Here is a 12,743-nt window from a genome sequence, read left to right as displayed (position 1 = left end):
CTCCAAGGGGAATGGAGTAGGTCGACATAAACATCATGTTGTGACCAAGCGCAAGTCTGACCTGACCATGGTTAGGCATCTGTATAGGAACAATAGAACTGGGCAGTTTCTGTTTCAAGAAGATCACAGCTGTAAAATTGTGTATAAGCAATAGTTTATGAACAACATATATAACAGAAAACAGCTCATACCATAAGTTTCTCAACACAGTTGGACCTGTTCAACGAGTACAGCAGTGGCACACATGTCCCACATGGCCTTCCACCATTGAAACGCCCCACAAGGACCTCAAGACGATCAATAAAGTGTACGAACTTGTGGATGTCGTCCCAGTCAACTTCAGTGCCATCAGTAACAGCCGAGTTGTTACAGAATAACAAACGAGCAGCCTGCTTAACTCTGAAAAAACCTACACGTGCCACCAATTATAAGAAAACATTAGTTAGATTTAGCATCTTCGTGAGAGATTCGTTGCTATTTCTAAAGTTAAATTGTGATTAGTTAGACAGAATAGGTGGATTAAGAAGTAATCGAGGCAACAAGCAAGAATCAGATACAAAACTAACATGGATGAACAATTGGAACGACGTCGGGGTGGAAGATCATAGTGAAGATGAGACCAGGTTCTGCTATTTCCATCAACATCCGTGCGCCAACTTTCAGTCCGTAACACTTGAGGAAGTTTATCCAAGTTCGGCCATAAAAAATCAGCGATCTTCTTGGTTCATGAACCCAACTCGGAACTTATATCCATGGCTTGTCTTCACTGTGACCATTAAACTGGTGTATTCAGTTATGCCAAGGCCGAGCATCTTGAGTACATGTGTTCTGGCAGAGCAAATAATGCACTGCAGGAAAAATAATATGAGAACACAATATATTCCCTATCCAAATCTAGAAATAACTTCCTCCTTCACGTAAGTGTTGACCATCATACTGGTAGTACCTTTTATCCAAATATAGCAATCCAAATTTCCAAATTAGTCGACAACATGTTCAAAAAAACCCCACCCTCCCGGATATAAAAGAGAATCCTAGGAACATACTGTGCGCGTTTTAAAATCATGTGTTAGGATGAGAAGGAACAAGTGTGGCGTCTTGCCGAGGGAGCAGAAACCTGTAGGGTCCTCGCACTTTGGGCACTGCAAATGAAACACACTAGATTTAGTAGGAAGAAAATTGCATCAACGGCGGCGGCTGCCATCCTAGGATTACCCGCGACCAAGGGACTTGGATTTATCAGGGATGGATGAAGAATTCGTACTTGGTTCTCCATGAGAAAACCCTATGCAATCGCGGAGAGGGGGTTTTCTCTGAACAAGCAGACAACGGAGAAGGGGATTCAGGCCCAGTGAAATATTGCCGCTTCGTCCGTCCATCTTACTGCTAAAGCTAGAAAGGGGGAGTTGTGATTTGATGGCTCATTGGGCATTACTGCGGCGCTACGACCGGGGTGTGTCTACCGTGTAGTTGTGCACTCTAATTTGTGCATATACCACATGGACTCCGTTGCCGGATGCCCCACATATCACCGAAAGGAAGTAGAAAGACAGGAGTAACTAGTTACACAAAAATATATTTTTGACAGAGAGATACTCCCTCTGTAAATAAATATACAAATATTTTATATCACAACTTTATACATAAGAAAAATCAAGGGGAATATATATAACATAAATAATTATAAAAAACAGAGTTGTTTTTAACACAGTATAGACGAGTTGGGGATGATGGTGTGCCTGCCATCCTGCAATATATGCCGTCCGATTTATATTTGACGGATAGGAAGGAAACTATGGCAATTTTGCAAAAAGGTACCCACACACCTCTCCACATTTGCAAATAAGTATTTCCCTCGTTCATCATTTTCTCTCACTAGATAAAATACTCATACAAATGCATCTTGATGTTACGTGCAACGCACGGGCATTATGGGGGTTCAGCTGAGAATATAATACTCAGACAGGCTCACGGTTCTGGACTTTGGGCCACAGGCCCACCCTGCATGTTTGGGGGCCCATGTGTTCTACCTCAGCGCTTTTCATATTGCAAGTACTCAGTACGGCGCTGGTTTTAGATGTTGTCGCAAGGCGAATACACAAAATTGAATAAAGCACGGAAGTTGTTAGAATGAAATCAAACGACAGTTCCTAACCAGCAATGGGAGTTGCAATTCTATCAACGATATACCATGTGATAAATAATATTGTCGTATTACTTATACACACAGGACACTTGTTTCACCATGCCAGATTATTACATCAAAATGTCTCATAGGATAGATCAGTTCGGCAGTTGCGTGCTGCTACTGAAGAATTTCAAAGTTGATTTGGACCAGCTCTCCTTGCCGAGAAAGTTCGATTTTGAGATCATCCCCTACCGCAAGAAATGATTTAGATTTGAACCTTGACCATCCTTTAGCATCAATCATCATGCGACCATCATTTGTACTTACGGTATATTGAGCAGGTTCATTCACACCAAGGTTGCGCATGGTAAGAGAAACTTGGCCGCTGTCGCCCAGATTGTTGAACGACTCCCTCGTTGCTCTAGGAATTCTCTGTTTGCAAACAAGAAGACATACTCAAAAAGTTAGATCAACACAGTGAATCATGTGAAACAACATGGAAAGAAAAAAGAACAAAACACTTGGGCAGCCAATGCTTACCAAGAAGGTGGACATGTCGGTTTTTGTAAGGACTTTGGTATATGTAGTGCGAACTGTAGCCCAGTCTGTTGCCGGTGCAGCTGCTCATTCGGTTGCCATTGCACGGGCCGGAGCAGATGGAAGTGCAAGTGTTGGTGCAGGTGCCGAAGCCGCTGCTGCTGCTGGAGATGGTGCTCCCTGTAGAGCTGGTGCCGGCGTCGGAGCAGGTGCCGGTGTCGATGCCCGATCCTCCGGTAGATCAGCCTAATCCGCTGACGCGGTCGGTACCCAATCCTCAGCTGGATCAGACTGAGCTGCTGCCACTGTCAGTGCTAGAGCAACTGTTGGTGCTCGATCCGTTGCTGAAGGTGGTACCGATGTGCGAGACAGCGGCGATCGTGTCTGGTCTGCTATGATCAGCTTTCTAACTTGACTAGGTTTCATGACTATGATCCAATTTTTTTCTTCATTTCTTTTAAACGCGAGAAAGACTAATTGTGGCATTTTTGTTAAACCAAACTGCAGTTCATCATAGGGATTCAGCTTGTACTCAGACAATAGACTGATCCAATTTTTTCCAGTAATATAAGTGATGGACAGTGCCTTCGTTACTGACACGACATAAGAAGTGAAACCTGCAAAAATAGCCATCGTAGAGCAAACCAAACGGTTTATTCTATGATGAATGTCACATGGCAAAACCTGCATCATAAAATTGCAGGAAAAGAAAGAAAACATGACATTAAATCAATAAGATTTAGACAGTAAATCAATAAGATTTACTTGATGTGACACGAGTGAATCCTTACCAGGAAATCACTATGTTGAAGTACTAAACAAAAGCTTGATCTTCCAACTATGGGTGGCATGCAGGGGCCCCGCCTACTCCCACAAGCAGGACAGTCCAAAGGTCGTGACAAATCGTATGGACCGAACATCCATGGGATTGGAAATCCTGGTGGGTGTGATAAACCCTGCAATGCATACAGATATTGGAGTGTAACCATAATTGATAAACCGTCCTCACAAAAAGATTATCTGGATACTTCAAAATATACAGACTGAATTGAGTGGACAAACATTAACATAGACCGTTCTCAGGACTAGCCACACAACAAAAGCGGCAGTACTAATAAACAATACAGGGTTCACAAACACAAATCAAGTACTGAACAATAGTACTTACTACAGACAAGCAAAGTTGCACTAATTAAACTCTGCAAACTATTTCTTGCCACCGACCTATGGGATGAACCCCGCATAACTGACTAGGCCATGGACTTCGTGAGAGATGTCTACATGCACCATCACCATCTCGTCAACCTTGGAGAACCTAACAGAGTGGTCTTTCCACTCATAAACATGATCACGAAGATAGGCCGCATCAGATTTGTTGGGAAGCTTTACAAGAACCACACCCTTCGTAATCGAAGGCACAACCAGGAAATTGTTGTGGTCAAGTACAGCCTCGAGAACACGCCTGGCAACAATGCTACAGGAAAACACTAGTTCAGGACACGTGGAGACAAGGACACATCAGCTGGATAGTTTAGCAGTAGAACTCATCCTCAGGTCTTCCAATTCACATGGCATGACTTTGAGAACTTCATCTCCACCACGGACCTGGTTCTAATTCAAACAGAAACCATATTTTATTACTACCTCCATTCAGAAATATAAGATGATTTTCGATATTATAATCCATATATGACTACATATACGAACAGAAATGAGTGAACAAAGACACTAGAACATGTCTTCAAAGGCATGAGAGCAGAGGGATTACTTGCAATATCCATAACACAAGTTACTGAGGCAAATATACCCTCTTCAAAGGTAGCATTGATGTTCATAAAGTACTCCCTCCGTCCCAAAATTCTTGTCTTAGATTTGTCTAGATACAGATGTATCAAGTCACATTTTAGTATTAGATACATCTGTATCTAGACAAATCTAAGACAAGAAATTTGGGACAGAGGGAGTAGTTGAAAGTAATCTATAAGAAATCGGTGTCAACCTCTCGCATGTTTTGGTCAAAATAGGAATTTAGAACCATCATTTGGCACACAAAAATCACATGCAAGATCACCCAGAAAGTTGTACTACTAGTACTAGTACTGTGTGTTAGATGAAAAAACACGATCAAGATCGAGAAAAAGATCGTCAAGAAGAGATATTACCTGGACTTGCTTAATGAGGGATCCCGGAGAGGGGGGCTTGGACAGGGCGATGGCTTTGATCTTGTCTGTGGTAGTCTCGGCGGGGTGCTTGTGCTTCTTCATACCATGAGCCTCGACGGTTTTGGCCAGAGCCATAGACATCACTTCGGTCGGTGCTCCAGCATCCATCAAGAAACTGTCAAATATAAATAAAAGAAAAGAAACCATAATCACAAACCCAAAAGAAGGAAAGAGAGGGAGTTATAGGATCAGTCTCGGGGTTGCAGACCGGGCCTCGGCCAGAATAAACACCATTGATGCGCTCACCTTTCCTTCTTTGGGAGAGAAGAACAATGGCAGAAGCAGGTCGGGGTTTTCTTGAAGAAATGAGGAACAAGATGAGGGAGAAGCGAGTTGGGTGGAGAGGAAGCTGAGAGAGAAGAGTGAAATGATGGTTGCTTCGTCTGTCCAACTTACTGCTGGAAATGAGGGGGTTTTGTGATTTGACGGCTCATTGGGCATTACTGCGGCGCTTCGATCGGGGTAGTCTACCGTCACTCTACTACGGAGTATAGAGCATGGCTGGTGGACCCCGATGCTGGCTGTCCCACACGTCTGCGAAAATGAGTAATTTAGTGCATGGCTGGAGGAGGATCCGCATGGTAGAGCGTGTCCACTATTTTTCTGAAGAAAAAAATGATTACAGCAAGTGTTCCCACTCTTACAACGGAGGAGTGCTAAACACGGCAGCCACTTGAACATACAAAGTGCTCCTAATACTAGGCATGTGCAGTGGTTCATACGTCGGTACTACATAATCTTGTTGCTAGTGTAGTAAGATATGACGACAACAAATGATGTTGTGCGCATGTCAACTATATGAACAGAAATGTAGTAACATAGTACCGCTTTTTCGACTGTCCGATCGAGAATGAACGGTGAGATCAATGTTAACAGAACTAGGTCTACAGCGCACGGAGAGTACGGTGCTACAGTACTCCATGAAACATGAACCATATGAAGCACGAATAGTGCTAGGAGGGTGCATGAAGGGTGCACGGGATGGGAGCAAAAGTTCCCTTCTCGACCCAGTTTTGGGTGTTTGGCAGAGTGCATGAAGGGTGCATGAGTCCGCACTACTAGGTTAACACAAGTACACGAAGAGGAAACAACTATATTGAGATGAGAATGCAACCAAACACACCCACATGCTTTGTGCTACAATGACTGATCTGCACCATCTGAGTTTGATCCAACGGTCATGTTGCACCGAGACATGGACATGCCCATGCAGAGGGAGCCTAAACACCACCGAAGTCCCTCTTCTTCTCGAGGCGCACGACGTTGGTGATGCAGGAGGCGAAACGGCTGAAAGGCAATGCAATCTACGGGAAGGCGGAGGGAGCCAGCCGAGGAGCGGGGAATCTTTTGGTTGTCACCATGGTAAAACACCAGTCGATGACTTCTCACATCAGGGAGCAGTGGGTTTTACAGGCGGAATCATCGTGACTAATTGTTGCCGCGCCTGTTCCCGTCAATCAAAAAATTAAAAATCCTACCGCACCTGCTCCCGTCAACCAAAAATTAAAAATCCTGCCGCACTCAAACACTAGAGCAGCGCCGCGGTGGATATTTAAATTTACCTGCCGGCAAGTAGATAAAAAAGGGGTGAAAAAACAAATGTGGCGGCGGCCTAGCTAATGGTCGAACTAGCCTAACTAGCTAGCCACCGTGCTTCACTGATGTACTCGGCGGGAAAAGTGGTCTTTCATGATTTGACGACTCATTTACTTGCTTCGGCGAAAACGTGCGGTAGGGCGTCCCACGTCAGGAAGAATATATGCATGCACCACCCGGGAGTATCCTGAAACCGCGCGGTAGGGTGTGCCATGTCTCGGTGCGGAGGAAAAATGTGCGTGTAAAAATCTACTGTATCAAACATAGTACCTACGGTTCGACCTCAGGACCCAGCCAGTCAGTCGAAAACACACCACTAGCCACACAACTTCATCATGCTAACATGGCACGAAGGATAGGTGTGGTTAGCTCCGTCTTGACCAGCCACAACGTCTCTTGTTCTAGGCGATTCTTCTATTTTCCAAGCATTTTTCAGTTGTAATAACACCACGGCAAGCTAGCCCCGCTCTTTGTGTGTGCCCGTGCAAAGGTTAGACGATGGAGAGAAGAGAGAGATTGCAAACCTGGGACCCACCAGTAAGTGAGTCAACGGTCATGCATGTGTTGATGAGGCACCCCCTCTACTCTACTCAACGTAATACTGTATAAAATCAAGTTATGGGACAAAGCCAACAACCGTTGTTGTTTCAGGCTATCGACTTACGCTTTGTAGTCCAGGTTGCCAGTTCGAATCTCGTCTTCCAGATTTGTTACTTTTAGGTCCAAATTTGATTAATGACAAGTGGGACCCCCGTGTGTTGTTCTGATATTTCAGTGTAGGATGGTTTTTTGAACAAACACTTTGTGCGATTTGACAAGTAACGGCACAAGTTACACGTATTTTGCAAGTTTACGAACAAAAATGATAGCGGCATACAATATCACATCCACCCCGCAGCTTAGATGCTATGGTGATACGAGTTTTTACACCGTTGGAAGTGAGATCCGATGGCTTGGGAGTAGTCTTTGTAATTATGCGCAATTTCCAAACTCTCCAAAGGTTTTTTGCAAATAAAACATTCAGACCTCGTGTGTGCCGCTGCATCTTGGATCCGACGGCTCCCCGCTCATATTAGGTGCTCCCCGTAGCTTAATTACCCGCTACGGTGATATGAGCATCTAGGTCGTATGATCAGTGATCAGATGGCACATGTGTAGTACTTGTACTTTCTGCGCAATTCCCAAACTCTCTCAGTTGTATATTGCAAAAACATTCAAACCTCCTACTGTGAGCCGTTAGATCTCCGTGAACTCGTATCACCATAGAATCTACGGTGCGGGAGCACCTCATATTCTCCCGTGCGAGAAAACATAAGGTGCTCTCGCAGCATGGATGCTACGGTGATACGAGCTTCGAGGTCGTTTGATCTGAGATCCAATGGCATCTAAGCAGTCTTTGTGCTTGTAAGCAGTGGCCGAACTCTTTGGGCTTTTCTGCAAAAAAACATTCAAACCTCCGAGGAGGTGTTGGTTCACAAATCCGATGACTCCGAAGAGCTTGTATCACCAAAGCATCTAAGGTGTGGTAGCACATGATATTCTTACATACAGGAGAATATGATGTCCTCCTTCATCTTAGATGCTACGGTGATACGAGCTTCGAGGTCGTTGGATATGGGATCCAAGGGCATCTGAGTAGTTTTTGTACAAATTGTGTGCAATTCTCAAACTCATCAAGGTTCCCTTTAAAAATATTAAGACATCATGTGAGCTGCTATATCTCAGATCTACAAGCTCCAAGCAACTCGTATCGGCATATAGCATCTAAGGTATGGGTGGGTGGTGCACAACCAATCGGTAGTTGGGAGGGTGGGGACAAATATAATCTAAACAACCCTAAACAGAGCTTCACAATTTTATCTAAGGTCGAGGGGGTGACCCCCGATAATCATAGTTCCGCCTAATTAAACACAACATTTGCATGTACTATAGTACTAGACTTAATATTCATGTTTCAGTTTCATGTACATTTTAAATATTGAATTGAGGACCATGCATGTCTTACATTTTACTCCCTTCATTCCTAAATATTAGTCTTTTTAGAGATTTCAAGTGGACTGGCACATACGGATGTATATAGACATATTTTAGAGTGTAGATTCACTCATTTTGCTCCGTATGTAGTCGCTTGTTGAAATCTCTAAAAGATTAATATTTAGGAACAGAAGGAGTATTTTTGAATTCGTGTCATACATGCATGGTTTGGAAAAATAGATGCAGTATACTTATTGGATTGTTGTGTTCGTGTGTGGGTGTCTCTCTCTGTGTGTGTATGTGTGTGTGTGTGGTCATATGCTTGATACATACAAAGTTTTATCACCTCCATATTGTTCATCTTTTAATTTTGAATTTGCATTGAAAAACTTACCAGGGATACCATGAAATGTGAAATCCACGTTGAGATCACTATATCACAAACTCACTCTAATTCAACAACTCGTCATAAATCAATTACCATATTGAGATTAGTATTTGCAAGGAAAATACGGGCATTGTAATACACATAGATTCGTTCGGCAATTTAAAAGGTTCCTTCCGTATTCTCGAATGGTAGGACCCAACGACGTACTAGCCAGAATTCCAGCCCCAGGAAATTCCCCTCATGTCCCCGGTCCATAATGACTATCGATGCTTTAGTAACTAGACAACGTTACCTATCGTGACGAGCACGGTTCAATTCCATCGGTCGCAGCTCGCCAAGGTCACCCGTCAACTGCATTGCCTAGTACTACTACTACTACACCAGGATGAGCACAAAATTTAGCCCGTTTGTTCGTGCCTAGTACTTGAGTTAATATATCAGGCAATGCACTGGTACGGAGGGATTATCCTTTTGCTCTGCATATATAACTTGTCTGAAGTCTAACTAAGCAAAATGTTTGACCAAATCCTTTCTTAAGAAATACAACAGAACAGATGTATGGCTTGAAAATTTATTGCATGATGCAGGTTATGACATTGTTTTGAATCCTGGATCTTAAATTTCAGAAAATCCAAAAGTGACCATACATTCTTGAAACAGAGCATGGTCACGTGATATGGCACAAATATTACTTCGTAATTTTTTCTTCAATTTGAGACAAGCTGCTTATGACAAGTTGCACAAATGAAGAGGCAAGGTATTTTGGAACAAAGACCTGTCACGTTAAGGCGAACGCTTTCACTATTGAAACCGTGGGCGTTTACGCGCCGCCACGAGTCCCGCTTCTCATCGGCAGGTGCCGTCAGAGCAAGCGTGTGAGTCGGTGGGAGGCGTGTGAGTAGACCGCTACGCCGGCTGACGGGGAGGCGTGCGAGCAGACCGTTGTGCAGGCTCACTAGGAGGCGAGCCCTTTGACCAGGCTCCGCCGCCCACATTCATCCCAACTGCTCCCACTTTTAATGTCGCCGGCGCCGCAGTTTAAAATCAACCCCGCACTACCCGGTATCACTACAATCTTCTCTCTTCCTCTCCGATTCTCTTGTCGTCTACCTCCAACCAGCCTGACCTAAACGTACGCCATGCCGCATCACGATGGTTTGGCCTTAGTCTCCCAGTTTCTTGAGGAAGACACCCAGCCAGAGTCTCAAGAACATAAGGCGCTTTGGGGCGAGCTTGAACTGGCCTTGCGGGAAGATGTCGCGCCTGTCCCCGCTCCGGTTCTGGCTCCCGTCGCCCCGACTGCGCCAGCGCCCATCCCCGTGCCATTGATGGGCTGGGAGCCGCACATTGTCGCCGAGCTTGATGCCACGGGGTTCCACAAGGTCCCCGCCGACTTTCACGCGCCTGTGCACCTGCCAGCGCATGCGCCTGTGTGTGCACTGACGCGCAGGCCCGTGCCGGTGCCCGTGCACCTGCCAGCGCATGCGCCTGGTGTACTGACGTGTGCGCCCGTGCCGGTGCCCATGCACATGAATGTCTCCGCCACGCCGTTGACAGCGCCTGTCCCCGTGCGGGTGCCAGTGCCCCCCTCGACGGCATGGATGGCCGCCATCGACCGCTTCCTTGCACCAATGCCAGTCGCCTCCTCCCGCTAGTTGACTCGCTCTGAAGTCCAGAACATTTTGGCCTTCCTTGAAGCTAGGCCAACGTCCAGGAGTATGCCAACAACGGCGCAAGGCGCCGCCATCGCCGTCGGTCAGAGGCCCGATGACACATAGAGCATGGCAGAGGAGCCGCTTCCCACCGCAAGACGCCCCCGCCGCCGCCGTGTAATCTAAATTTGCCATGAAAAACGTTCGGATTGCCATGCTTAAAAGCCGAACGTTTATCATTTCCGTTTATTTTAGATCGATCGTCGTATAATTTAAAGTCGGAGTCAGACTAAACGAAATCTATGGTTTGATCGATTAAATGTTGTGCTAGAGTCATATCAAATTAAATATAAAATGCCATCAAGCCACATGTATTCCTTGTCATCCAACGACCTAGACTGCTTTAATGTCGAGCGCTCAACACGTTTAGCATGCAGTTAATTTCATGCCAAAAATAGTGTTAATCACATAATAACATGCAAATAATATCCTACTTAATATCCGCTTGCACTTAATATACTTCCAAATTAATGTGCATTGCACGTAAACACTGACTAGTGCTGCTAGCACGTGAAACTGGTGCTGTAACTTGTGAACGCGTCCAGATATGGTCAACGGCAACATCGCTCGCGAGTTCTTCATGTTTGCCTGTGCGTCTAAACGCAGAAGGGGAGGAGAGAGAGAGCACACATGGAACCCACCAGTAAGTGAAGGCGAATAGTACTAAAAACAATATTACATATTATCAATTAAATAGGCTGTGGTAATATAAAAACATTATATGAACAAAGGGAGGTACAACAAACATTGTTGTTCTATGTATGTTGCCTATTGATGTGCGGCTTCAAGGCCCTGGTCGCATGTTCGATCCTCGGCCTTTATTTTTTAATTTGTATATGGGTCCAATTTTTTTCATGACATGTGGGCCCCTCGGTGTGTAGTTTGTAGCACTTTAATTTGTGGGTCGAAATTTGTTCCATTCCAAGTGGACTATCGGTGTGTAGTTTTGTAGCTTATTTATAATAATTAAAGAGAACAACATAGTTTTTTGCAATAATACCATGGTGCAATGTTGAAGGCGAGAAAGGACGTGCGAGAGAGCGATGACCGAGCCAGAGGGAAATCAACTAGGGGAGTTGCGGGGGTTGCAACGGTGTTTCGAGTAGTTGTGGGCCGAATGCTACGAAAATATAATATAAACCGACCGGAATAAATGCCTACACAAATTAATCCAATGTTGGAGTGCCCCTCGCAATGTAAATAGCTCCGGCTTTGCGAGGGATGGAGAGGTAGCTTCAATGTGTGGAAGATACGGCGTGAGAAAGCGAGGTCAATCGAGAGACATATAGATAGAGAGACAAAGTGAGTGTGGTCCGACATTCATTGAACAAATATATATGCTCTGGAGATATATTGTCTGATTGAGCTTTTGGCAAGGGTGGGGGCTGTAAGATAGAGCTTGAGAGATGATCCAGTCACAGACATGTAGATATATTTTGTGCGTGGGAGGAAGCAAGGTCAATCGATCACATAGGGTCATCGTGCGATCGAAAGAGTGAGACGGGTTGGAGAGAGTGACCTAGATAGACAATGTGCGTGAGAGAGTGTACAATGTGAATAAGTTGAATTGGGCTCAAACATGGTGATATATCGTTTTTGTCTGAGAAAGAGCGAGGTCAATCGAGACATGCAAAGAGAGAGAGAGAGAGAGGGAGGGAGAGAGAGAGCGAGCGTGGCCCGCCATGAGGTCGAAGAGTGGGGGTGGCTTCGATGGACTGACCTAGATAGACAATCTGCGTGAGAGAGTATAGAGTGTGTTGATCGAGGCCCGAACAGGGAGATATATCATTTGTGTGTGAAAGAAACGAGGTTAAACGAGACTCAGATAAAGAGAGCGAGATTGAGCGAGTGTGGCCCGCTGTGCGGAAGAAAGAGTGAGACAGTCTTCAGGGAGTGACCTAGATAGACAACGTGCGTGCGTGCGCACGAGAGGTTGGGGGCTAGATAGGCAATGCATGTATTTAGCGCGAGAGGGTGAGAGGGAGAGGGGGAGAGAGAGCTCAGCATGGGGTGCAATGGCGGGTGTGTGAGGTAAATACATTTCGTAACAGAGTGGAAAAAGGGGGTTGTGTACTTCAGAGAGTTAGAGATCGAAACATGGAGAGAAAGAATGGATGTGTGTTGGAAACTGATAGCTTCCTAAGGTGGTTAGGAGAGGAAGATTGACCGATACAGGAAGTATGTAG

The sequence above is a fragment of the Triticum aestivum genome, chromosome 4A (assembly GCF_018294505.1).
Source record: "Triticum aestivum cultivar Chinese Spring chromosome 4A, IWGSC CS RefSeq v2.1, whole genome shotgun sequence".
Lineage (NCBI taxonomy): Eukaryota > Viridiplantae > Streptophyta > Magnoliopsida > Poales > Poaceae > Triticum > Triticum aestivum.
Note: the sequence above shows the minus strand (reverse complement) of the source record.